This window comes from Talpa europaea (assembly GCF_964194135.1).
Source record: "Talpa europaea genome assembly, chromosome: 2".
NCBI lineage: Eukaryota > Metazoa > Chordata > Mammalia > Eulipotyphla > Talpidae > Talpa > Talpa europaea.
In genome coordinates, this window is record NC_140068.1 from 122,426,325 (window position 1) to 122,452,493 (window position 26,169).

Below are 26,169 nucleotides of genomic sequence, written 5' to 3' on the forward strand. Positions count from 1 at the left end.
CAGGGCCCGCGCTGGGTTGGGGGGGCAGCGACCCCTGTCCCATCAGTGAGGGGCGCGGTGGACGCGAGGGATCCCCCGGGACGGGGAGGTGACTACGGTCTTGGGGGGACGGAGTGACCGCGGCCGGGGAGCTCGGCGCTGACCGCAAGGCGGGAGCCGAGCCCGGGCAGCAGCGGGGGCTCCCCGGGACCGTCCCCCAGGGGCCCGCGGGCGGCCGGGCGCGCAGAGCTTGCTCCCCCGCCCCGTTCCCCTCGCCCGGTAAGGCGGCCTTGCCCGTCCCCTGCGCGGGTGGGGGCCGGGGGCTGGGGGGGGGGGCGCTGCCGCCCACCTGGCCCGAGTCTGGGCTGGGGACTCCGCGCCCTGCTGGAGGCCCCCTGGGACCCGGGACAGCAGCTCGAGCTGGGGACGGCGCAGGTCGGTCTTTCAGGCGCGCCCGGAGCCCTCCTGGTGTCTATGGGCGCCCCTGGGGTCCCCAGGGTCTTCTCCCATCCTGGGGCACAGCTACCCTGGCCGCGCGGAGGGAGCGCAGGGGAGGCGCGCTGGGGACAGCAAGGCGCGGAGCCCCCCCCTTTCCAAACCGCCCCTGTGAGGCCCGGGGCTCATTAGGCGAACTGGGCGCCTCCTCAGAGCCCGCGGCGCGCCCGGGGTCTTCCTGGGCTCCTCGGGGCGCCTGGGGGCACCCGTGACGGAGGGGGGAGCCTGGGGGACTGAGACCCATCGTGGGGCCACGCTCAACTGCGAAACTATGGCCGCGCCCCGCAGGGGAGCCCCAGAGCAGGGCGCGCTGGGGAGGGGGTGATGGGGCGGGCGGGGGTGCGCGCTCCTTGCTCACCCCGCCAGGGCGCCCGGGTGAGGAGCCGCGGAGGAGGCGCTGGCGCGCGCTGCAGACACCAAAGGGGCCCCTGGGCTCCCTGGCAGCCTCTGTCTGTCCCCTGTGGGGACGGTCCCGCCAGGAGCTGGTGGGGAGGGGGGCGGTGAGGGGAACCAGCTAGCAGAAGGGGGTGTGTCCGGTGAGGACCCAACGTGAGGGATGAACGGGACGCCCCTGAGACGCGTGTCCTCCGCCCGCCGCTTCAGTTCCCAGGCCCAGGCCCCCGCTCCGAGGGGCTCTGGCGCTCCCCGCGCACCCCCCCCCCGCGCGGGTCACGCGCCAGGAGGACTGGACGCAGGCGGGGTGGGCGCGGCAGGGCCCCCTCCGCACAAGGGGTGGGGGGCTGCAGGGAAAATCAGGAGAAGCAGCGCCAAGGCGGGCGTTAAGGGACGCGCCCCAGAGTCCCCAAGTCTGGCTCCGAGGCGGGGAGCGCCGAGGGCGCGCGGGCCGAGGCTCAGGCGGGCGCCGAGTGGGTCAGCCAGGCGCAGACCCCAGGGGCAGCCAATGCTCTGGCCACGCCGCCCCGCAGCGGCGCCTCAGCCCATCCTCCCGCTCCGCCCCTCGCTGTCCTGGGGAGTCTCCCCACCGCCACCCCCGCCCCGCCGCTGGCTGCACCCCGGCTCTTGTGCGCATGAATAAATAAATACATGTCTTTTTTTCAAAAACCGCGGGTGCTTCCCGAGGCGCCCCCGCCCCGCAGGTTTGGCTCCTCGGGCCCCTCGGTCCATCTGCCGCCTGTCCGGCCCGGCCGGCGAGGACCCTCCTCCAGGGCCGCAGAGAAGCCCGAGGGGCGGGCGGGCGCGCGTCCGAGCCTCCGAGGACATCCCAGGTCCGCGGCTCGGCCGGGCCGGCTGCAGAGGACAGGGCAGCGCCCAGGGCGCGTCCGCCCGCCCGGGGGTCAGGCCCGGCTAGCCCCGCGGGCCACGCCGGCCGAGGGGCGTTCCCGGCGGCTCCGGGGTCGACGCGCCTGGGGGGAAGCAGCGCCCCTGGCCACCTGGGCTGCGCCCCCCGCCCCGGCAGCGCGGAGCCGGACCTCGCGAGGGACGGGCTCGGGCGACGAGGCTGGTGTCACAGAACTCCGTGCCCCAAAGAGCGGGGGCGGGCGGGCGCGCGTCCGAGCCTCCGAGGACATCCCGGGCCCGCGGCTCAGCCGGGCCGGCTGCAGAGGATGGGGCAGAGCCAGGGGCGCGTCCGCCCGCCCGGGCACCGCGCCCGCGCGTCCTCAGGCCTCGGTGCGGGCTCGGCGGGGGCGCCGGGCGCAGGGACGCCCCTCCGCCGAGGACTCGGGCACCCCGGGAGCCCCCGCCGCGCCCCTCGCCCGACCCGCAGCCCGCGCGGGCGCCTTCGCCTTCGCGCCGTTCCTCGGGACCCACGCGTCTCCCGGCCCCGCAGGGCCCCGTGCGTTCCGGCTGCCTCAGGATGGCGCCCCCGGAGCCCCCACGCAGCCCCCCACCCCCCGCCCAGCAGGTCCACGCAGCCGCCCGCCCCGGCCCCGCGCTCAGTCAAGCCCGAGAGGCCCCGGCCCGGCCCCAGGTTAGCTCAGGGGCGCGTCCTGTTCCCGGGAACCCCGAGGATTTCCGAGCCCCAGCGCCACCCCGACCCGGGGAAGCCCCGCCTCAGCCCGCAGGTCTCTCTTCGGTGCGCAGGGAGCCCCGCCTGCTCCCCGTACAGCGGGCGCCAGGGCAGGGGGTCAGGGACAGGCCCACAGCGCTGGCCTGGCAGGCCGCTGACCACCGCTGGGCATCGCCGGGCGCGGCGGGTCACCCCTCCCGCTACTCCCCGCAGAGCCTGGCCAAGCCCCGCCCCACGCCCGGCCCCGGCATCCGGGCAGCGGGGCCTGAGCCAACCGGCGCCTCAGCGCCTTTTTATGCAACCTGTGCTTCCCGGCTTGTGGGCTGGCCCAATCAGGTGTGAGCTACCAGCTGACTGGTGCTAAACGGTCCAATCAGCCTCAGGATTGAAAAACGGTCCAATCAGCTGTGTGGGCGGGGCAACCTGAGAGCGGCTATAAGCAGGGCTGGCGGCGCTCAGACACGGGCGGGGGCGCGGGCTGCAGGCCCCGCCTCTTCTCTGGGGGCCCCCGAAGGCGCCCCGGGGCCCGGGGTCTCAGGGCGTCCCTTGCTGCAGGTGTCGTCCCGCCACTCACGCAGCTGCGGGCGCCGGTGTCTCTCGCCGAGCGGCCCGCGGCGGCCCCCGTGGCTGGCCGCGCCCGCGGTGAGCGGCGGGCGGGAAGCGGCGGCCGGGGGGCCCTGGCCGGTCCTGGGCGTCCGCCGCCCCGTGCGCCCTCGCGCTGCCCCTTGGCGGGCCCGGCCTCGGCCTCCCGGGCCTCTGGGCGGCGGGTCCGCGCCGGCCCGTCCCCCGCCTCCCTCGCGCGCCGCCCTGGTCCACGCTCACCCGGCCCGAAGGCCTCGCCCGGGCCCGACGACGTCCTGGGGGGCGGGCCCGGGGAGGCGGGAGCAGCTCCGCGGCCCGCGCTGGGGCCGGGGCCGAGCTGGAGGGCGGCGGGCGGCCCGAGCCGGGCGGGGGCGGGGGCGCCGCGGGCACTGCCGGCCTCCGCTGCAGGCCGGAGACAGACGCCACCGAGGCAGAGACGCCCCAGGCCGCCCCGGCCCCCACGCCGGCGGGGACAGGCACCCGGGGAGGGGCAGGGGCAGCCGGTCAGCAGCGGCGCGTCGACGGCGGGTCCAGAGTCGGCGGGGACGGCAGCTGCACGGGGCGGCCACGCGGGCCACGGCGGCCTGTCCCTCCCCCGCCCCCCGCCCCCCCGCCCCCCCGCCCCCCGCCCCCCGCCCCCCGCCCCCCGCCTCCCTCCCTCCCCCTCGGTTCCCTCCTCCCCCCGCCCGTCCATCTCTCGCCTCTGCCCCCTTCACCCGCCCCGCCCTCTCCTCCCGCCGTGACTGCTTTTCCTAAGATTCCATTCAATGCACACCCGGGATCTGAGTCTCTGCAGACCAGCCTGGCGTTTGGAAGCGCCCCTGGGCCGCCTGCCGCGAGCCGGGGCGACGCCGGGACACCCCGCGCGGGCCCCCGGGCGGCTTCTGTCCGCGGCCCCAGGAGCTCGGGCCGGCCGTGCACGGGGACGGGACGTGCAGAGCCCGCGGCCACACGGCGGGACCCCGGAGAGCAGAGCAAGGACAGCAGGGCCGGCAGGGGCCCAGCGAGCGGCCGGCGGGCGGGGGGGGGGGCGGGGAGCAGCCCCCACCTGTGGCAGCCGGGGCAGAGCCCCCCGAGGGCCCCACCGCACTGGGCTGTGCCTGGCCCCACCCACTGGCCACACCTGAGCGAGAAGCTGCCCTGCGCTCTGAGGCCTCAGACGAGGCCCCTCCTCGTCATAACTTTCCTCTCGGCCTCTTGGAAGTCTTTGTTCCTCAAATGGTAGATGATGGGTTCAGCAGTGGGGTGACCACGGTGTAGAAGAGGGAAATGATCTTGTTGATTTCAGGGGACAGGTGGGCTTTGGGGCGCACGTACATGGAGATCGTGGTCCCGGAGTAGGTGGTGACCACTGCCAGGTGGGAGCCGCCGTGGAGAAGGTCTTCGCGGGCCGGAGGCGGAGGGGATGCTTACGATGGCGGCCACGATGAAGACGTGGGACACGAGGGTGGGGAGGAGGCACACGCGCAGGCGGCGATGGACAGGGCGAAGACGACCATCTCGGTGAGGTAGACGCGGGAGCAGGAGAGCCGCATGGAGGGGCAGGTCGCAGAAGAAGTGGTTGATCCGGTTGGGGCCACAGAAGTCCAGCCTGAAGATCATCAGGCAGGGCAGGACCCCGTGCCCACCCTGGTCACCCAGGAGACGGCCACCAGCTTGGCGCAGGTCTGGGGCGCATCAGGAGGGGGTAGCTCAGGGGGCTGCAGACGGCCAGGTAGCGGTCATAGGCCATCGTGGCCAGGAGGAAGCACTCGGTGGCCCCGAAAAACACAAAGAAGTAGAGCTGGGCCATGCAGGCGGGGAAGGAGATGGCACGGCCCGGGGACAGCAGGCCGGCGAGCAGCGGCGGCACGACGGTGGAGGTGTCCCAGACCTCCACGAAGGACAGGTGCTTGAGGAACGTGTACATGGGCGTGTGCAGCCGCCGGTCATGGCTCGCCACGGCAATGATGACGACGTTCCCCACCACCGTCAGCACGTAGGTAGATGAACAGAAAGATGGCAAACAGCAGGGACTGCAACTCGAGAAGGTTCTGGAACCCCAGCAGCTGAAACTCAGTGACAGCAGACACATTTGGGGGCTCCATCGCCTGCGGAGGGGAAGAGACCTTGGAAAGCACTGCGGACAAGGCATGAAAATCCTCGGTGCTATCTGGAACATGAGAGACTGTCTTCGAGCACTCCCGTCTCCATGACAGCTTTCTGGAAGAACGTGCGCGGCTCCACCTGGCTTTTAGACCACTGTGGTTTCAACCCATTAGGCGAAAGGGGCGCAAGAGTTGGGGGAGGGCCTCAGCAAGCTCCACTCACCAGGCTCTCTGAGATCTAGAAGTTTCAGGTTCAACACCCCAGGTAAGAAGGGGCTCACTGAGCCAAACACAGGAAATACAATTAATAGCCGGGCCTCCCTGGTGGCGCGAGGGTTAAGTCTCAGCACTGTGAAGCTGTCCCCAGCCACTAAGGCATGAGTTCAATCCCCGGCCAGGGAGTGACCCACAGGGCGAGGCAGACCTCTTCTGTCTCCCCGCTGCTCCCCTCAGCAGCGTGTTTCAGTAGATGCACCTGTTCTGCTCCCCACTCTGTCTCTGGTCTCTGGTAAATCCTCTCACCCACCCACCCCCAACCTTTGGCCTGTACCCCAGTTCTTTATGCATAAATAAATAAACCTTTAAAAAATTAATAGCTATGTTTTCCTGGAAAGGGCCTGGGCCCTTTCCTCCCACAGGTGACCCTCATCTGGAAACAGGTCACACCTGGCCCGTCTCCCAGCCCCGGGAGACTGTGTTCTGCCCTCAGTGTTTATGGACACCTCCTCCAGGTACTTGAGCATCTGAGTGTGTCTGTGTGTCTGTGTGGCCAGGGCTGAGCCAGCCTGCATCTCCACTGGTACCTTCTCACCCAGGTGGACACCAGCTTAGTGATCGGATTTTGTGTCCAGTCAACAAGTCACCCCTCCTTTTTTTCAAGGTCTAGCCTAGTTCTGGATGAAGCCAGCATCCACCCGCCATCAGGGGCTTCCCTCACCAAGGACTGAGCGTGATGTCACCTCTGTAATGCCCAGGCCCAGGACTCCAGCCACAGGCCCTTCCACGTCCCTCCTTCTCCCCTAGTGACTATTTCAGGCGCTTCTCCAAAACCTTCCAAGACTTTTTGTGTAGGAAACTGATGAAGCTGAAGTAACCGGAGGCCCTCCTTCACCGCCCCCCTCTGTCTCCCCGGGAGCCCGATGGGTGGTGCATCACCCCCTTCTCCCCCCCTCTCCCCCAGAGGTTGCACCTGAGCTGGCTGTGGCTTTATTTGGTCTCTTGCCCAAATTAACCGACAACCCCCCCTCGGAAATGCCGCATCCCCCCAAGGAGCACCGCCCCTCCCACCCGACTGCTGTAGTCTCCCTGCGCCCCAGGCACACCTGTCCTTCCTCCTGGGAAAGTGGACAGAGCAGCTGCCACAGCAGAGGCCTCTGCTAGGGTGGAAACCAGAGCGCGCAAAGCAGACGATTTGGCGAGGGGCTTGGGCATGAGGCTGCAGAGAGTGACCAGTTCAGGGCTCCGGAGCCATGGTCCCTGGAGCTCTACAGTGAAAAAGGCCCCTGGCTCCACCTGCTGGCTGCGCCCAGGAGCTGGCCCTGCTGCATGGTGTCTGCTCTCTGTGCCTAGGGCCGGCCTGCCCTGCTCCCTCCCAGCCGCTCCCCTTCCTCCTCAGAGGCACCAGACCTCTGGGTCTCTGTTCTGACCCCATCTCAGCTCCTGCGCACAGCACAGACCACAGTCTCTGGCCTTCTCTGCTCACTGCTGTTCCTGGGCCCTGCCCCGGGGCAGGCTGACCCCAGGCCAGTCCAGGAGCCCAGGCTGAGGGGAAGCGTGACCCCACAGGGCAGCGAGTGATGCAATTCACTTTGGAACATGGTCCTTTCCTGACATTGCTTCCACTTCCGTGACATGAGCAGTGACCGGAAAAAGGCAGAATTTAAATGCCGAGACCACCAGGGCCTGGTTGACGGGGTCAGCATGGGCAACGTGGTTGGGTCACAGGGCATTTGGCCCCATTTCTGAGTCACCTAAAGTCCCCCTCAAACGCAGTCAAAGACACAAGGGAAAAAGGACCTGCTGGGCCTAGCCCTTTGGGGCAGGACGGGGTGCCAGGGTGACAGGGTGGGGGGTTGGCAGGGGTGGGGGGTGGCAGGGGTGGAGGTGCGAGCAGGTGGTGGGGTGATGGGGGTGGGGGTGCAGACCTGCTTGGGGCTGACATCAAGTCCTGGCTATTCCAGGGACTGGATCACCTGATTTACAATGAGCTCAGCCAACAAGACCCGCCCCGAGACAGAACCTCCCAGGCGCCAGCCCCACATCTCATTTCACAGCTTCCCTGGAGCCTTTATGGAAATAAACAGGCCCCAGTACCACAGACCTCCCGCCATCCAGGGCCACCAGGCGCCTCTGGGCTAGGGCCTCCCTGCTGCTCTCCAGGCACCACAGGGCGGGCGATCCCACCTGGACAGAGTATCCACAGAGTATCCGCAGGGCCTGCAGCCTCAGGCTCGCAGTCCCTCACCCACAGGCATGGCCTCTGGCTCCAAACACACCTCTCCTGGTGGCCTTCTGAGCCCTGAGCCTACCTGTCCATCTCCCTGGCACACGGCGCCCACGGTCCTCCCTGCTGCCGGCTCGGCCCTGCTGCCCTCCGCCCTGCACGCTGGCCCTGGCTGCTGCGACTGGCCATCTTCTGCGGGTGATGCGGCTGGAACACGCTCCACCTTTCAACAACCCAGGTCTCCTGGGGCCTGGCCTTCGGGGAATCCTCCTCCCAGGTATTCTTCCACAGTTTGCCTACGAGTTAATAATCAACAAAAGCAAACTTTTGAGACTCCCTGCTGCCCAGGGGGCTCAGCACGGGGGCACCCCTGGGACCCAAGCAGTTCTTTGGAAAACTTTTTTAAAATGTAGCTTAGGATGGCCCCGGAGATGCTGAACTGGACTGACTCAAACAAATGGGTGTTTCTTGAAAATCTAGGGAGCAGGTACCCAGGGGCCCATCCTGAGGACAGACGGGTGCCAGCGGCCTTCCGCTTCACACTGCAGTTTCAGGTGTGCCCACGAGAGCACATCCACTCACCCACACGGTGAGACCCCCCCACCCAGGCCAACTTCCAGAGACCAGAGCACCTGCGCCGAGGGCGTCTCCCAACTCCACAAGGAAAACGCAGCATCTCAGCCTGGAAAGGCCTGAGCGGAGCCCTCCACATGCCCCGCCCCCCTCTTACCAGCAGGACCAGAGGCTGCTGCATGGGGGGGGCACTGTCCCGCGACGCACTTGTGCTTGACTTAATAACTTATTTTCCAAAATAATGTTATCCGTGTGTATATTTTTCAGAAAACTTGCAGACAGAAGACGGCAAGGGCGCGGCGCGTGCACGAGTGCCCGCTGTGAACACGCTCAGGAGCACGGGTGGCTGCACACGCACAGGTGCATTTTGGGGCACTGGGTGAGGAGCCGCTGCAAGCTCTAGCTGGCACCACCAGGTCTTGGGGTGCCCGCGGCGCCAGGAAACCTGAGTTCATGGGGGTGAGGCTGCAGGGAAGAGTGTCCAGGCTCTTGGATGGGGTCCCAGGCAGGGTCCTGGGCTGGGTGGGGTCCACTACACTCCACCCGAGTTGGCCCCCTGATGGCCCAGCCCGCAGCTCTCCTGTTCCTCGCGGGCAGCACGCTGCGGCTGCAGCCTTGGCTGGCCTTAGCCCCTCTCCATCACCGTCTTTCTCACTGCTAGAGATGGGGAAGAAAACAAGCTGCACCCCGGCCTGTGGGCAGGCTTCTTCTGTGAGGTCTTCACACTGGGCCCCCACTCTTCGCCTGGCACGCCGCGGCCAGGGGAGGAGAGCAGTGCAGGCACCCAGGGAGCAGGCGAGCAGGCAGGTGGGTGGGTTCCAGCAGGTGAGAGCACAGGGTACAGCGGGACCTGGGGACACCCAGGCCACCCACCCCATCAGCACTGCCACGTGAGGGTGGCCGGCAAAGGGCACTGGCATGCAAGCCCCACAAGGTCACCCCAGCACTCACGTGCCAGCAGGCGACCAGCCTGAGGCTTGGCCTGAGGAGCCTGGGGGGGCGCCCGGCTCAGGTGTGCTGACATCCGAGGGGCCCCTCGCCCCGGCAGACGTGCGACGGAGGAGAGGCCGGAAAACGTCACCTCCAAGAGGCAGCAGGGCCATGGCAGACACGCGCCCCAGCTGCGTCCCGAGCCGGCCGGCCAGAGCAGGCTTCCCCAGGCTTCCAGTCCCGGCCCTGGGAGCACATGCAGGCCCAGGACTGGCCTCAAGACCTCTCTGCGCCCCAGGCTGTCCTCCCCACTCCCCAGGCCCCAGCCTCCACTGCCTGACCAGCCCCAGGCGCCCGTGCCATCCCCACAGCACCACTCTGGCCCGCGTCCTCACCCTGGCACGCGCCCTCGTCCCCAGCACAACGGCCTGCTCTCACTCAGGCGGGCGCCCCTGGGTGCGGGTGCACCATCGGCTACAAGTCGGCATCTGTGTATCCGTCTCCACCAAGACAAGCTCACAGATACTTTGAGATGTTCAAATCCTCACCCGGAAGTACCTTCCAGAATCCCTCCTTCCTTTTTCCCACGTGGTCGCTGGTTCACTTCCTCATGCCCACGCGGTCAGCCCCTCCATCCCGCACAGGGGCCGGGCAGGGGTGCCGGAAACTGCCATCGGTGGTCACTCTCACGCTGACCAGATGTGCTGAAGTCACCTCAGTCTAGGCAAAGTGACCTGCCCCCTTGGCGCGGCGGTGCGTGGTCCCGGCCGGCCATTTCCTGGGGCGGCTGAGTTGGGGCTTTGCTCATCCCATGGTGGGCCCCAGAGCAACGTGGCCGGAGCCCAGGGATTGGGGCATGTGGGGTGCACCAGGCCCAGGGGTGGGAGGGCCGCCCAGGCAGGGGCAGGTCTGTGAGGCAGGGAAGGGGAAGCAGGAGTCCAGGGGGAGCCCTGGCGAGCTGTGGGGGCAGCCACCCCGCGGGCCCAGGCCGGGGTCTGGGGGCCAGGGTGTGTTGTACTCGCTGGGGACGGGGCAGTCAGCAGAGGAAGCCCGGCCAGGAGCTTTCTCGTGGGGTCACTCCAGGGACTCGGCCGTTACAGGAGGGGTGGAATCTCTACCCGTAAGGGTAGAGGCGCCGCTCCAGACGGGCCTTCAGGAGGAGGTCTTCCGGGTCCATGGAAGGAAATTCTAAGACTCACACTTGAAGCCCCGCACGGAGCATCACTGGGTTCGGTATGAAAAAGGGAATGATTATAAAACTCCTGCGTTTCTTCGGAAGTTTCATAGATGACAGTTATTCATCAGAGCACAGTGTGGACAAAGTCTGGATCCAGCTCCAGCAGTGCAAACCCCGCCTCTGAACAGGGTGAGGGGGTGCCCGATGATCTGTCTAGACCTGCTCTCAGAACCACTCCCAGACCCACGGGCCCTGGGTGTGGGCTCTGTGCGGGGGAGGGTCCAGTACCCCAGGCCTGCTGGTTACCTCAGATGTGCCTTCCCCAGAGTGCTGAGGGCCCTGGGGGTGGGCCTCAGGGGAGCCAGAGGCCTCTCTGCTCCCTCTCCCTGGGGGATTCTGCAGTTTGGACCCTTTGAGGCCCAGCAGAGAGACTTCTTTTATCATTTAAACCCCCTCTGGAATCAAGCGAGTGAAGCGTGGGCACAACTTCCAAGGCCACCACATGGAGGTAGCATCTTCACCAGCCCCCCGCCAGGATGGGGCCACCCTCCTCCCCAGGCTGGGGCCACCCTCTTCCCCAGGCTGGGGCCTCCCTCCTCCCCAGGCTGAGCACCCAGCGGGAGGAGCCAGCTCAGAACAATTAGCCCAGGCAGGCAAGTCCCAGGGTACCGCATTCCTTCCTTCCTTCCTTCCTCTGGGGCACAGTGTGTGCGGGGGTGATGGGTTTGCGGGTGATGGGTTTGCGTTTATTCAATGCAGGTCAGATGCCAGACCCCACCATACCACCCAGGCCAGCCCAAGGCCCAGGGCCCACCAGCTGTAGGCGGAGAGAGTGGAGGCTCCCGGGGAAGAGGGGGCGCCAGGGCGAGGAGGGGGTTCGCCAGGGCACAGAGGGGGGTGTGCCAGGACACAGAGGGGGTACCAGGGCACAGAGGGGGTGTGCCTGGGCGAAGGGGGGGTGCCAGGGCGCAGAGGGAGTGCTAGGGCACAGAGGGGGTGCCAGGGAGCAGAGGGGGCGTTAGACCAGGGTCAGAAGGGAGGTCTTGCCTCCAGGTCCTTCACCATCATGCAGGCTTTCGGGGCAACTGCAGGGCGATAGTAGGGTCCTGCTCATAGGGCCACCAAGGAATCGCGCACATAAACGTCGCTGCACATGGGTAGGGCAGGTCGGAGCCTGTCAGCTGAGTTGCGGGCCTAGCAGCCTGCTCACGGGTGGGGTGCACCCTGTGCCGGCCCCATGTCCACCTGGGGGAGCTGCTTTCCATTCATCAGGGTCTCCCCAGGAAAAGCGTGAAACTACCAGGACGTTTGATTCCCACGGCAGGGAAGCTGGGAACCCTACCCAGCAGCCCAACGAGCCACATCCCCAGCCCCCAGAGAGGGCCTGCGAGCCCGGGGCTGCCCAGTGACCGCCCATGGGCGCCTCCCCGCCCAACAGCCCCTGGCGGTGGCCACAGGCCCTGGCCTCGCCTGGAAAGAAAGTCAGAGCAGGGCCGTGCGCCCCGCGCCTGTAATGGTTAGGATTTCACCTTCAATTTCCCAAACAGTATTTTTTGATTTTGCTTTTTAAGGGTCCAGCTCTGATCACATTACTTCTTACAAACTTTGAAAATGTGCTTATTTCTAAGCAAAATAACTGAAGATAAACTTGTACTTTTTTTGAGTGCTTTGCCTCATGCTGATTTCCCTCTTGGAAAACCCTCCTCATAGGCCGCCGCCTCCGCACCAGCTGGCCAGTCGCTCTCCCTTTGTGTCCTGCAGCGGGGAGAGCTTCTCTCTGCACCCCCATGCTCACCTGCTGGGTCCGGGAGGACCTGGGGTTCCCATTCTCGGTGCTCACTGAGGTGAGCAGGGGCTGTGCCCCGAGGGCCAGGCCGTGGTCCCCACAGGGAGAAGGCCGAGCACAGGGCAGGGCCTGCGGGCAGGCAGGGTTTGGTGTCTGGGCAGCGCTGGCTGGTGTCCAATACTCAGGTGGGGCTGGCCCCACAGTCCGCGGGGACACGGGCTGTCCCTTAGGACAAGACCTGCAGTGCTGTCCTCTGAAGCCCTGCCGACCCTGGCAGCACGCCGGCCAGAGAGGCCTCTGAATAAAATGTGCACAGGAAACATTCTCGAATCATCGAATCACTTAAAAGAGCAAGGGAGCTGCTCTTGAGGTAAGACAGGTGTCGCCTCACTGCTGGGGTGAGGGACAGGCACCTGACAGCAGAGTGGGGGTGGCCAGAGGGGCGGGCGGGCGGTGCATGGCTCCAGGCGGGAGTGACACGCAGTGCACACCAGGCACCCACTATAGAGTGAACACACCTGACAGGTGTGCGTACCTGGGGCTCCTGGGTGCCCCTGTGGGCAGTGGGCAGGGGCAGGCTGAGGACCAGCTCAGGGTTGCCGGGGTCAGGGTCCCCTCCCACTCCCCAGGAGTGGCTTGCTTCCCTCTGAATCCTGCAGAGGTCAGCAGGGAGGTGCCCTATGTATAGCGCCTATGCACTTGGACTACGCTGACTACACTCACCAGCCCTGACTGTGCTCCCAGCCCTTGCGCTACCTCTGCTGACAGCTGACTCTCCTGCGATATTAACAAATGTACTATTAATCTAGTATTAATAGTACTCAAAAAGTATTCACTAACCTCACTAAATACTAGCAATGCTAACTTAACTCTACCAACAATACTAACAGAGCAATATGATGAAGGGATAAACATGGTAACTCAAACTAGAGCATAAACTAACTGAAGTATAAACATTTTGAGAATAAATCAATCAGCTAATTCTGTTACACTTTATTCATTTATCCACTCTTAATCAACTTGCTTCAGTGTACTTCTGCTACACTGTCTAGTCCACAAATCACTACACAATAGAATGAAACTTAAATACATGAAGGGAAACTCCATTGTGGAAGTTTGTGGATGGCTCACAGCTATTCCATGCAAACACAGTTTGGGGAACCTCACCTCAGGAAACAGGTCTTGGGCCCAAATCTCTACAAGGGTGGTGCCACAAAATGCCCCCAGTGGGGCAGAGAAGTGTGCATGCATGAGTCACAAGTCCATTGTCCTCCTTGGAACCCAGGTCCCAGGTCAGGTATATAGGCTTATGACACAGGACTCGGGCCCTGTTCCAAAATGTGCTAGGGATCAAACCCAAGGCAATCCAACCCTGCATTTCCATTACACTGTGAGGGCTCCTGCATCGGGAAATCATCTCTTTTCGCCACCACAGAGGACACTTGATTTTCCTAGGGCTACAAGACTCAAGGAGTGATTTATTACTATCTCATCTATTTCTTTCTCTCCCACAGTTCCCTATTGGAATGGCATTAAAATTAGCCAAATCAGACTGGAAAGGAAAGGAAAACAATGAAATAACTGCAGGGAACATAATTTGAGGAACATTTTCCAGGGCATAATTTGAGGAAATTCAAGGATTTTCTATATTATTGATGCAGATATTGGCTACATAGATCAACGGAGGAGTAAACATTTTCTTACCCATGACCTAAATGTGGTATAAATGGAATTAGGAATTTCCTCCATATCTGAGGATTGGAAAGCTGATAGTATACAAGAGACTATAATTCAACTAAGAGGCCCACATAGTAAGACCTCCGTAATGGATCATGGCTTTTAGCAGTTATGTAAGCAAAATACCCAAAAGCAATAATTAATATATATGTGTGTGTGTGTGTGTGTGTGTTACACTACTTTATAACACTGTATAAATCTTTGGAGTACAGCTTCACATCTATTAAAATGTGTAATTCCACACCACACACACTAACAGAGTTCTAATGAGCCTCTACTAACAGGCTTCTCCTCACACACCCACCCTCTCCAGGGGCAGCTCCTCCTGCCTGCTGGTGTCTGCGCAAGCATCATCTTCTTTCCTTGTGTGTGTGTGTGTGTGTGTGTGTGTGTGCCCACACGCTACTGAAAGGAGGACTTTGGTGACGCTTTTCTTAGAGGTGACCCAAGAACCCTCATCTGTGACCCCAACACTTCTCCCAAACATCACTCCTCACCAGTGTCAATGTTATAAAAACAAGGAAAATCTGAGAAACTGTCATCCAGGCGAACTGGATGGGATTATGGAGCATAAAATGGACAGTAGCAAAGATGGCATTTAGTAATTATGTCAACATAGCTGCATTAGTTGTAAAAAAATAAAAGTATTCATGTAGGATGTTAACAAAATGGAAATGGTGTGGGATAAACAAGACCTGTACTGCCTTTGCAACTTTTCTATAAATCTGATAGTATTCTTTAAATGTTATTTTTTAAGATCAATTTATTTTTTTATAAAGATTTATTTACGCATACAAGAACTGGGGTGCAGGCCAGAAATGTGGAGGTGAGAGGATTCACCAGAGATAGGGTGGGGAGCTGAACAGGCAGATGTACTGAAATGCACTGCTGAGGGGAGGAGCGGGCGAGACAGGAGAGGTCTGACGTGCCATATGGGCAGCTCCCTGGCTGGGGATCAAACTCACGCCGTAGTGGCTGCGGAGAGCTTCATAGTGCTATGTCTTAGCTCCTTGAGCCGCCAGGGAGGCCCTAAATATTATTTTTTAAAAAATGCCCTCAATATTGAATAGGTTGTAGAAGAAAAAAATTTTCTCTTTTCCGATTCTCCCAGGTATCACTGTCCAGGGACTGGAGAGAGGAGTTCTGGGGAGAAAAGACGGAAACCTCACACACAGGGCAGGCTCCGGAGTCTCCTCTCTTCTGAGCCCTGCTGCTCTGACTCCTCACAGAGCATCTCACCCCAGGACGCCGCCCTCCAGCACCCCCAACTCTGCCCACCTCAGCCCCCGCCCCGTCCTGGCGGCTCCACCAGAATCCGGAGCAGCGCGGCAGCGCCCCCGTGTGGCCACAGGGCTGAGCACAGGAGCCCAGAGCTGCCCTTTCTCCTGCTCAGCCAGGCCCTCGCCAGGCTCCCTGGGCCTCCAGCGGCAGGACAGGGATCTGCACACAAGGGGGCGCCCAAGTCTGCGTCAGTTTCAGTGTCCTTATTTTTAGTCTGCAGTGGTCTCCAGGACATAATTGGTTCCTAGGTTCTGGGCAAATCCCCAAATATATAGATTGCCTCAGTCTCTTTATATGAAAACTTAGATTCCAGGGTCCCTGTAATTTGTTTCTGCCTCTGCTTCCAAGGACGAAAGCCCCTCCTCCTGGGAATCACCTTACATTCTCCATCCTTTGGAGGAGGGGAGGGGCCTAGGAGAGCCCCCAGGGCACTGGCTAGGAAGATGGGGAAGCTCCTGGAAAATAGAGCAGAGGATGGAAATGGGGACTTTAGGGGACAGAGGTGGAAAGGGGTGCAGGGGGAGCCAGAGAGGACCGGGCAGGGAAGGGGCCACACGGGGGACACTGTGGGGGAAGGTCTGTGTGGGTGACATAGGCTCTCACTGGGGAGCTGGAGCGTCTGTCTCCCCTGGGGGATGCAGCAGTGCTGGCCTGTAACTGCCCAGGGAACTGCGCACATCTGGGGCCTTGCCTGTCCTTGCAGGGCAGGTGTCACCCACACATATGCACATGCTGGTGACTGAGAGGACTGTAACAGGGGGGCCCCCAAGGGAGGATCTGGGTTCGTGCCCCACCCAAGAAGGGTGGAGCTGAGCAGGGAGAGGAAGCTTGAGAGGAGGCTGAGGAGGGAGGAAGCAGGATGGAACCAGAAGGAGACCTGGGGGAGGCGCATGGGGCAGAGACACGTGAAGAAGCTGAACTTGCTTCTTGGCCTTGGACTGGGTGACACAGACATGGGTGTGAAATCCATGGGAGGTGACAATGGCAGCTTCTATCTTGATTTTGCTCTTTTCCTTCCAGACTTGACAGCCCTGTCCCCCCTTTTCTATGGGTCCCGCCAGGAGGTGCTTTAGACTGTGACAGGCTTTCAGGCCCTGCTTGGGCCAACCCTGTTTGGCTGAACATTTACCCACAAGGGATGGTGACTTTGGTGCTTGATTTGGAAACTTTATTCTTTCATTTGTCTTTGTTGCACACTAACTGTATTAAAAATCCTTTCCATGAAAGGTCTTCCATGTTTTGTCTTGATGCTGGAGATGGCAGGGAGATGGGGGAGATAATAGTTAAGGGGAGTCCCCTTCCTCATCCGGAACATCCCCGTTCAGTTCCCCAATGCTGGGGTGTCTGGGAGATTCAGGGAGCCAAGAGGAGGGCAGAGCAAGGCCTGTGCCTCCCTGGAGGACCAGCCCTTGGGACTGATTCTGGGGCTCCAGGGCCCCACTCCCTACAGGTGGGTCAGAGTCAACCCTGCTCACAGCCCCAGGCTGCTGACAGTCCCTCTGTGCCGTGATCCTGCAGACACCGCTCTGAGGATAATGTGAAAAAAAAATGAACAGCAACATTAAATGGAATCTTAAAACACTAGGAATAATTTTTTTAAATCAGGTTTATTTTGAAGGACACTTCAGGGGATGTGGAATCCTTGTCTGACAGCTCATTGCTATCAGGACCTTGACTGTCACGTGACTTATTCAGTCTCCACTATTTCTTGTAAGAAAACAGACACTGATCACTTTATTGCCTTAAATTTTTTAATAGTTTGTACCAATTACTTCATCCTTTGCACATTAAACAAAGATCTGGCAATTCGCACAGTCTCTGAGGGGGAGGCAGCAGGAGGGTCCGTGCTCAGGGGCTCCTGCTCTGGGTCTCAGGAGGCTGCGATGGGGATGAGATGTTGGTGGATCTGAAGGGCTGTGATCAGTGTGGAAGGATCTTCCCTTCCCCAGCCCTGGGCAGCCAGAGCCCACTCTCTGCCTCTGGGGACAGGCCTGGGAACTTCTCTCTAAATACACCCCAGGTGACTCTGATGGCGCAGACTTGCAGTCAGGCATTTGGGGTCCCCAAGCCCAATGCATGCTGTTGCCCAGGAACATACTCCACAGGGTGCTGGGGTCACAGAGAACCACGTGACCCCGCCCTGGAGGTCCTGCAGCCTGGGGTGTGTGAGGAGACAAGGGCTGCAGTAGTTGCCTCGGAGGGGGCCAACACAGAGCCAGGGAGGTTCCTTCCTCAGCAGGAAGGGGACATGGGAGTTGGGTCTCAAAAGCCAGAGGTGGGCACAGGAACAGAAGTGGCTCAGGGTGCTGACTGAAGGCCGGCTACATACCTCAGCAGTTACTTTCTCTGTGTCACCTCGGGGATTCTTCTCCAGCACTCTGTGAATTGGGAATTGATACTATCCTGACACCCCTCCCCCACATTCCCCTTCAGAAACAAGGACATGGAGCCTGAGGGGTTATGGCAGTGTCCAGGTCTGAACCCCAGCTGCCTGGCTAATGTCTGGGCCTCTCGCCTGACACCATCCTGCAATCTGACCGGGGAACCTATGAGGCAGGTTCCCTGGAGCCCTCACCACCCTCTCCAGATACCACACATTTCTGGGCTGGATTTGACTAAAGACAAAAGGGCAGTAGTAAGTCATCATGTCATCATCCTTTATGCAAATGAATTGAACTCACCAAAGAGAAAGACACAGAGTGACTGGTTGTACCAAAAAATAAAACCCAACTTTATGCTGTCTCCAGGAGACTGGATCAAAACAGTTCTTGGGAAAAACACAAGAAAATGGGGCACCCCCAAATTTGCAGGGGCTGCCATATAAGATAAAATAAGCTTCCAGAAAAAAAGGTAACAAGAGACAGAGATGAACATCATACAATTAAGGAATCCTACATCAGGAAGACATAACACTCATCAATACACATGCACCAAGCAAAGGAGCAGCAAAATACATAAGGCAACTATTAACACATCTGAAAACAGATATTGGCAGCAACACAACAGTGGTAAAGAAATTCAACACTCCACTTTCATCAAGGACACATCACCCTACAGAACTCCGGGAAACTATAACTTTAAGTGAGAAATTAGACCATCTGGGCTGAATATTTATACTCCAAAAAGCTAAATAATATTCTTGTCAGGTGCACCTGGAATAGCCTCCAGAATACATCACTTGTTGGGTCATCTAACAAGTGTCATAAATTCATGATGACTGAAATCATACAAGTATCTCTCTGATCACAATGGTATCAAACTCAAATCAACCATAAAAAGAAACCAGGGGGAAAAATAACATGTGAAGATTGAACGACACTCTACCAAATCACTCTTGGGTTAAGAAGGAAAGCAACCAAGAAATTTTAAAATACCTTGAGACAAATGACACAGCACAAGCAGCACTAAGAGGGCAATACAGAGCAATACAGGCCACACCTAGAGTCAAGACAGAGCTCAGGTAAAGAATCTAAACAGCTAGAAAGAACAAATGAAACCAAGAGACAGTCGAAGGAAAAAAATATTAAAGCAGAAATAAATAACAAAGAAATCAAAGAGAGACAAAAAAATCAATGAAACCAAAATATGGTTCTTTGAAAAAAATAAACAAAACAGACAAATATTTTACTACACTTTCAAGGAGGAAAAAAGGAAAAAAAAACTAATAGAATAAGAAACAAAAGGGGAGAAGTTACAACAGACACATTAGGATACAAAAGATCATAATACCAAATATCTATATGGCATAATTCCAAATACCTATATGTCAATAAATTGAATGACCTCAAATAACCTGGAAGAAAGTGACAAATTCTTAGAAGTATACAAACCTTCTGAGACTGAGTCAGGAAGATTCAGAACAAAGCAACTACAAGCAAAGACACTAAAACATGAATCAAAAGTTTCCTGAAAAACAAAGTCCAGGACCAGACATTTTCAGTGACTTCTACAAACTCTTTAAAGATGAACTAACACCTGACTTCTCAACTCTTCAAAAACACAGAGGAAGAGGGAATGCTGCCATCACATCTCATGAGCCCAACATTCCCTTGATACCAAAAGCAGAGAAGGACATCACACAAAAAGAAAGCTACGGACTAATCCCTGATGAACATAGATGCAAACATCCTCAACAAGACCTTAGCAAACCAAATTCAATCACACATGAAAAAGGATCACACGTCATGACTGAGTGGGGTTTATCTCAGCAACACAAGGATGGGTCAACATTTGAAAAAATCAATTAGATTTCTGCTCACACCAGTAAAAATGTCTATTATCAAAAGTCAAGAAATAAATTCTGTGAGGAACAAGGGTTAAAGGACCCTTTGCACTAATGGTTGGATGTAATTGGTACAGCCATTTGGAAAAACAATACGGTGGTTCTCAAGAAAATAAAAAAGAATTGCAATATGATGCAGGATTTCCACCTCTGGATATTGACCTGTTGAATAAGAAAACACTTATTCAAAACGAGACAGGGCCCCTATTTTCATTGCAGTGCTATTTACAATAGCCAAAATAGGGAACAACCCAAGTTCTAAAGAACAGATGAAAGGATTAACAAAATGTGATTTACATACATCATACACACACATAATGGAATAGTACTCAGATACTGCAAAAAGAATAAATCTCGCCATTTTCAGCAATGTGGATAGAATTTCAGGGAATTATGCTATGTCAAATTGAGAAAGACAGAAAACATAGGATTGTACTTATTTGTGGACTATGAAGGGAAAAAAGCAATCAACAACCACAACAAAATGGCAGTGACCAGAGGAGACGGAGGGTAGAGGGAATATCTTGGTGAAGGATTGTGATTGGACTTTTGCTAATGGGTATGTGTGAAATATACAGTTGCCTGATGAGAAGCTCTACACCTCACATCTATGCAGTGTGTAAATTAATGTTACCTCAATTAAAAAAAGAAGAGGAGGGCCTCCCCGGTGGCGCAGCAGTTGAGTGCTGGGTTGCCAAGCTGCCCACAGCCTCTGCAGCACTGATTTGATCCCCGGCTGCTCCCCGGCCACCGGAGGAGGGTCCCACATGGCACGCAGACCTCTCCTGCTGCCCCCTGCTCCCCTCAGCTGTGTACTTCGTCAGTCTGCCTGCTCTGCTCCCCGCTCTGGCTCTCACCCTCCCGTGCTTTTGACTGTACCCAGTGCTTGTATAAATAAATAAATAAATCTTTAAAAAAAAAAGAGAGAGAGAGAAGAAGAAGAAGAAAAAGCTTCACCCAGCCTGCTCCCCAGTCAGGGCCCTTCACCTGATGATGAGGCCTAGGAAGACAGGACAGGACTGTGCTGTCCTTGGGAGCCCCCTGCACCTCCAAAGAGCCACTTCTCACCCAGCTTGACCTGAGCCCCTCCTCTCTCACCTGGAGACACACAGACTAGTCTCTCCTGCCACCTGGGAGCTGAACCAGGCCCTGGTCTGTTCACAGCCTGGCAGGGGCGCCCCAACCCCACAGTCACCCCCATCCTCACAAGGTGGCCCCTTCCCAGGCCTATGACACCCACTCCTGTGTCCCTCCCTTTCCCTCTGCTCTAGCTGATCCTCATCCCCTCTGCCCTTGCACCCCGGGCACCAGCCAGCCCCCCACAGGATGTTCCTTCCATGGGAACCTCACTCCCGAACATCCCCTTCCCAGGGCTTTGCTTCCATCCCACCTTCTGCACTGACCCCCTTGATGGACACAGCTGCCCCCATACCCCCCTTTCTTGCTGCCCCACCTGCTCCCTGCCTGTCCCTCCCCTCAGCCCCTCTACAGGATGGGGTGGGTTTCTTGTCTTTATTATTCACTGTCTCCTGCATGAAAGCAGCTCTCTGAAGTTAGGGAATGTCTCTGTTTTGTACACAGCACCAAGCACATAACATACAAATATTGGTGGAGTTAAATGAATTAGTAACTGACAAGTGTTTCTTTTCTTTTTAATTTTTAATTTTTTTTAATTTTTTACAACATTGTTCATATTTAAAAAAAAATATTTGCTCCCCCACCCTCAGGTGTAGTCCCCATAGAATTTCCTTCACCGATGTATCCGTGCACCATCACCACAGTCCCCTGTGCTCCTCCCTCCCTCCCTCTGATCCCTCTCCCTCCTCCTCCCCTGTAGGATGTCTCTCATTTATAATTGTCTGTTTTTGCTTTATTGTTTCGTACTGTTATTATTGTTATTGTTTCTTCAGAGAAGTCTGAAGTTAACCTGATTGGTTTTCCCTTATAAGGTGTCTGTTTCTTCCCCCTAAGTTAACTGACAAGTGTTTGATACAAATAAATCAAAAGTAAAAAATGAGGGGATAGGTATGTTCCCATTTTTGATAGTTCACTTTTTGAAACATCATAACCCCTGACTGAGCAATGGTCATCCCTCCCCCTCTTGTTGCAGCTCAGAGACTGCTCTTAACTGTGTCATCACAATAGTTTTTGGAGAGCACCCCCATCTTTTATATCTATCTATCTATCTATCTATCTATCTATCTATCTATCTACCACATCATTCTACATTTTTGTGGAATGTATGCTTTCTCCTCTTGTAACGGGGTAGTGCCCACGAAAAGGGGAAGTTCCAGGTTCCCTGCCCCACCCAAGGTAGGGTGGAGCTGAGCAGGGAGGAGCAGAAGCTGGAGGAGGAAACTGGAGAAGGAAGGAAGCAGGACAGAGAGCCAGAAGGAGACCTGGAAGAGGCACATGGAGCAGAGAGAACTGTGAAAAAACTGTGCTTGCCTTTTGGTCGTGGACTGGTTGAAACAGATGTGGGTGACTCATGGGGAGGTGACAGTGGTATTTTTTGTCTTGATTTTGATTTTGCTCTTTTCCTTCCAGACTTGTTTGGTTGTTTCTGATCCTTTTCTGTGGGTCCCCACCAGAAGGTGCCTTAGACTTGGGGCAGGCTTTCAGGCCTTGCTCGAGGCCAATCCTGTTTGGGTGAACTTTTACCCACGAGGGGACGGGTAGCTTTAGGTGCTTGATTGAGAAATTATAGTCTTTGTCTTTTCTGTATTGTTTACTAATTGTATTAAAGCTCCTTTCCATTAAAGTCTTATATGTTTTGTGTTGATGAGGCAGATGGCAGAACCTATTTAGAGCAGGCAGGTTTGGGGGTTCTGGGGTGCCCCTCTCCCTGCCCTGTAACACTCTCAGGTGTAGTCCCCTTAAAATTCCCACCACCAGTTCACCCACGCACCATCAGCATTGTCCTTTGTGTTCTTCCCTCTTCTGTTTCGATCCCTCTCCCTCCCCTGGGAAGTACCCCAATTTTTCTAGAGCCAGGGTCCCCCCACACAGCCATCATTCCTGAAGGAAGAGCTCCAGACCCCAGGGCCCTACCTACTCGAAAACTATTTTGCCAGGCTAGAAAGGAACAAAGGGCACTCCAAGGACAGGTGGGTACAGGTTTCATTATTATCACACTAGTGGACACCAGACAGGAGAGTCTCCCCCTAAGATCTGGGCCACCAACATACACAAAGATTTCCATTTATACTCAGGAATTTCAGCATTCATTACGCTGATAAATTTGACAGATTTCATTTTTTTTGTAGTGCACAGGCCATTTGGTAGAGCACAGGGCTGTTTAGACAAAGGCGGGGGGGGGGGGTGGTTAGACAAGGATCTGTGCTATGGGAGGGGGAAGGAGCCAGCCACTTGACTCCTTTCTTTTGGAATGAGGCCCAGTTAAGATAGAGACCAGGGCCTCCCTGGTGGCTCAGGCGGTTGAGCGCAGCGCTGTGAAGTTGTCCGCAGACACTACAGTGCCGCTTTGATCCCCGCCAGCCTTGGAGCAACCCACCTGGCGAGCAGACCTCTCCTGTCTCGCCCCCTGCTCCCCTCAGCAGAGTATTTCGTCAGTCTGCCTGTTCTGTTCCGCGCTCTGTCTCTGGTGAATCCTCTCACCCTCCCGCGCATCTGGCCTGTACCCCAGTTCTTGTATAAATAAAATAAAAATCTTTAAAAAAAAAGAGTCAAGTCATAAATTGCTCAGAGGGGAACTTGCAAATGCTAAGATGGTAAACGTGCTAATTGTGCCAGGCGGGTGTGATGGGCCCTTTTACTGCATCAGTTGTTTCATTGCTTTCCCCTTCACCATCAGTTTCAACATTACTTTGGACAGTTTCCACTTCCACAGAACACGGAGGGACACTGTAGGGTAAATGATTGTCAGGCTTTTCTGCTCTTCCACCATTAGGATTGATGATGGATCCCTGCGGTCCTGAATGCATGTCTGATAGCGGGCACCTGAGAAGGGTGTGGGCATGCGCAGGTGGGTGCACCTGTGCTGAGACGGGGCTTGTAAGGGCGGTGTCGCAGAATGGAAAACGACCAGAAGTGAGAGAACAAGACCATGAGAGAATGCTGGAGCACCCAGAAAGAGTGAAGATTCTTTTTCTTTTTTTTTTTTAAAGATTTATTTATTTATGCATACAAGAGCTGGGGTAAGGCCTGCGATGAGGAAAGGGGTGGGGGGTGAGAGGATCCACCAGAGATCCACCAGAGTGGCAGATTGACTGAAATACACTGCTGTGGGGAGCAAAAAAAAAAAAAGTGAAGATTCACCGGGAGCTATGAGGCCTGCCAGCCTCCTGGCCCCCAGGCACATGGCAGGCAGGGGTGTGCCCAGTAAGAACCTGAAAATCCCAATAAAAGCCTGAAAAAGCCACTGAGGGCTCAAGGACTCCTTCACACTTCTGCATGGGTTCATAGAGATCCTACTCTGAGCCATCATGCCCTTCGGTCATCACACTCACGTTTGGACCCCGGGGAGCAGCTGGAGGAGGAGCAGCAGGGAGGGGAGGAGGCAGAGCTGGGACAAGCCTAATGCTATTGTCCCCAAGGAGCACAGAGCTGGGACAAGAGCAGGCGCCATCTCCTCAGGGCTGGGGAGAAACAGGGCAAGAGGCAGCCAGGGCCACACAGAGGAGCAGGGCAGCCAGGAGCTCTGGGCTCAGGGGGGAGAAGGGCCCAGGGACCCCCACCAGCAGGAGCAGGGCCCTTCTGGTGACTCCTTAGGCCCTGAGACCAAGGACACACCTGGCTACTCTCAGGCTGCTGAGCCTCTGTGCTGCTAGAGACCAAGAGGTTTATTGGGAAAAAACATCCTCCCTTCCCTTCCCACCCCGTGGAACCCACACCCCAGACCCACTCTGCTCAAAACACTGGACCCCTTCATTCCCAACACCTGGTCCCGGCTGCAAACTGCTCTTCCCTCCTCCTCATCACCCAGTGACTTCCCAGGTCAGAGGCCCAGACCCAGGCCCCCCATGAAGGACAGGCCAGCACCTGCTTGTGGTCCTATGCCCCTCAGTGTGAGCAGGTGTCATGGAGAAGCATCAGGACACACAATATTGTCCCCAAGGAGTTGGGGTACCCCCCACAGGCCTCTATTCTATTCTGCTCTGTCTGCTCCTTTAGTTTACCTGAAGGTCAGTCCCTCCCCAGCCCTGACCTGCCAGGGCTGAAGACAAGGTCCTGCCTCAAACAGCAGGAACCTGCTCAGATCCCCACTGAGGGCTTATTCCTCCTGGGGGATTCCTGCCTCTGGGTGAGGATCCAGTGGAGGCAGAGCAGTAGAGAAGTGAAATGAGTCCTGATCAGAGAAAACAACCTCAATCAGTTAGGCAGAATGAGGGGCACCCTGGGACACCCAAATCTGTATGCTCCAAATGGCTTTTGCCATCTGCCTCATAAAGGCAGAGCACACTCTGAGTGTGAAAGAACACACTAGAGGAGCGCCAGAGGGGAAGGGAAGATGGTGTTACAGGGCAGGGAGACGGGCACCCTGACCCCGCTAACCTGCCTGCTCTATATAGGTTCTGCCATGCGCCCATCAACACAAAACATATGAGATTTTAATGAAATGTAAATTTAATACAATTAGGGAACAGTACAAAAAAGACAAAGAATATAGTTTCTAAATCAAGCAACCAAAGTTATCCATCCCCTCGTGGGTAAAAGTCTACCCAAACGGGATTGGCCCCGAGCAAGGCCCCAAAGCCTGCCCCAAGTCTAAAGCATCCTCCAGTGGGGACCCACAGAAAAGGATCAGAAACAACCAGACAAGTATGGGAGGAAAAGAGCAAAATCAAAATCAAAGATAAAAGCTGCCATTGTCACCTCCCCACGGGTCTCATCCACATCTGTGTCACCCAGTCCACGACCAATAGGCAAGCGCAGTTTCTTCACGTTTCTCTCCACTCCATGTGCCTCCTCCAGGTCTCCTCTGGCTCCATCCTCTTTCCTCAGTCTCCTCTGCAGCTTTTTCTCTCCCCGCTCAGCTCCACCCTCCTTTTGGGTGGGGCAGGAAACCTGGAACCTCCCCATTTCCTGGAGACCATCCTATTACAGTGGGATAACAGTTTCCCAACAAAACACTGAAAGTTACCCACCCTGTGGGGTAAATGATTGTCAGGCTTCTGCCCTCCCGCCATTAGCATCGCATGCCTGATGGAAGCCTGCATTTTGTTACACTGTTATATTCAGTTGTATTGTTTACTTCTGTGGGCCGGGGCTGCAGTATTTATATTGGCAAGAGAAGCAAAGAACACAGGAGAGGGACAACTGCCAGAGAGCCCAGTAAAGAGTGCCAGCTCCTGGCACCCCAGCACCCCTGTCTGCTGTGTACCTGGTTGCCGCACTATATGTAAAAGATCAGTAAAAGCCTGAGAAAGCCACTGAGGGCTCCAGGGCAAACTTTTCTTTACACGTTTGCTCAGATCATAGAGAATCAGCTCTGTGCCTTTCTGGCACTACCATGCCCCCTCTCCCCAGGGTAGATGACCAGCCAGACTTCTTGGGGGGCAGGGCTGCAGCTGCAGGATATAAACCACCCCCACCCCAGCTCTCAACACAGTACAGCCCCTAAATCCACCCACCTCATGGGGAGGGGAGCAGGAAGTGACTTGGAATCAAAACTGCCCCAGGAGGACACACGTCTCCCCATTAGTGCTTCCTTTTGTTCCAAGTGGAGAGGGAAAAGAGGGGGGTACAGAGCACAGGGCAGGTGTCCCTGGACAACACTAGGGGATCCTGGACACCCTGCAGGAAGGACACTCACCCCCTCACTGCATCTCCCAGCCCTTCAGGGCCTGTTCCTGCTGTTCTGTCAGCCCACACTGTTCCCTGTTCTG

The 26,169-nt window shown here is 57.4% G+C and overlaps 2 pseudogenes across 2 annotated transcripts in view; both read right to left on the reverse strand.

Moving 5' to 3' along the window:
* Positions 1 to 4,180: 4,180 nt before the first annotated feature.
* LOC311188294 (olfactory receptor 11L1-like) lies at positions 4,181 to 5,112 on the reverse strand (annotated as a pseudogene). The gene has a single exon. The product of its transcript is annotated as an olfactory receptor 11L1-like (transcript).
* A 61-nt stretch (positions 5,113 to 5,173) lies between these two features.
* The window catches only part of LOC311188295 (HLA class I histocompatibility antigen, alpha chain G-like), a 362,054-nt pseudogene continuing 341,058 nt past the window's right edge, over positions 5,174 to 26,169 (reverse strand). The window contains exons 7-8 of the transcript in view: positions 7,641 to 7,747; positions 5,174 to 5,266 (exon numbers count right to left, since the gene is read on the reverse strand). The product of the transcript in view is annotated as an HLA class I histocompatibility antigen, alpha chain G-like (transcript). The remainder of the gene's footprint in view (positions 5,267 to 7,640; positions 7,748 to 26,169) is intronic.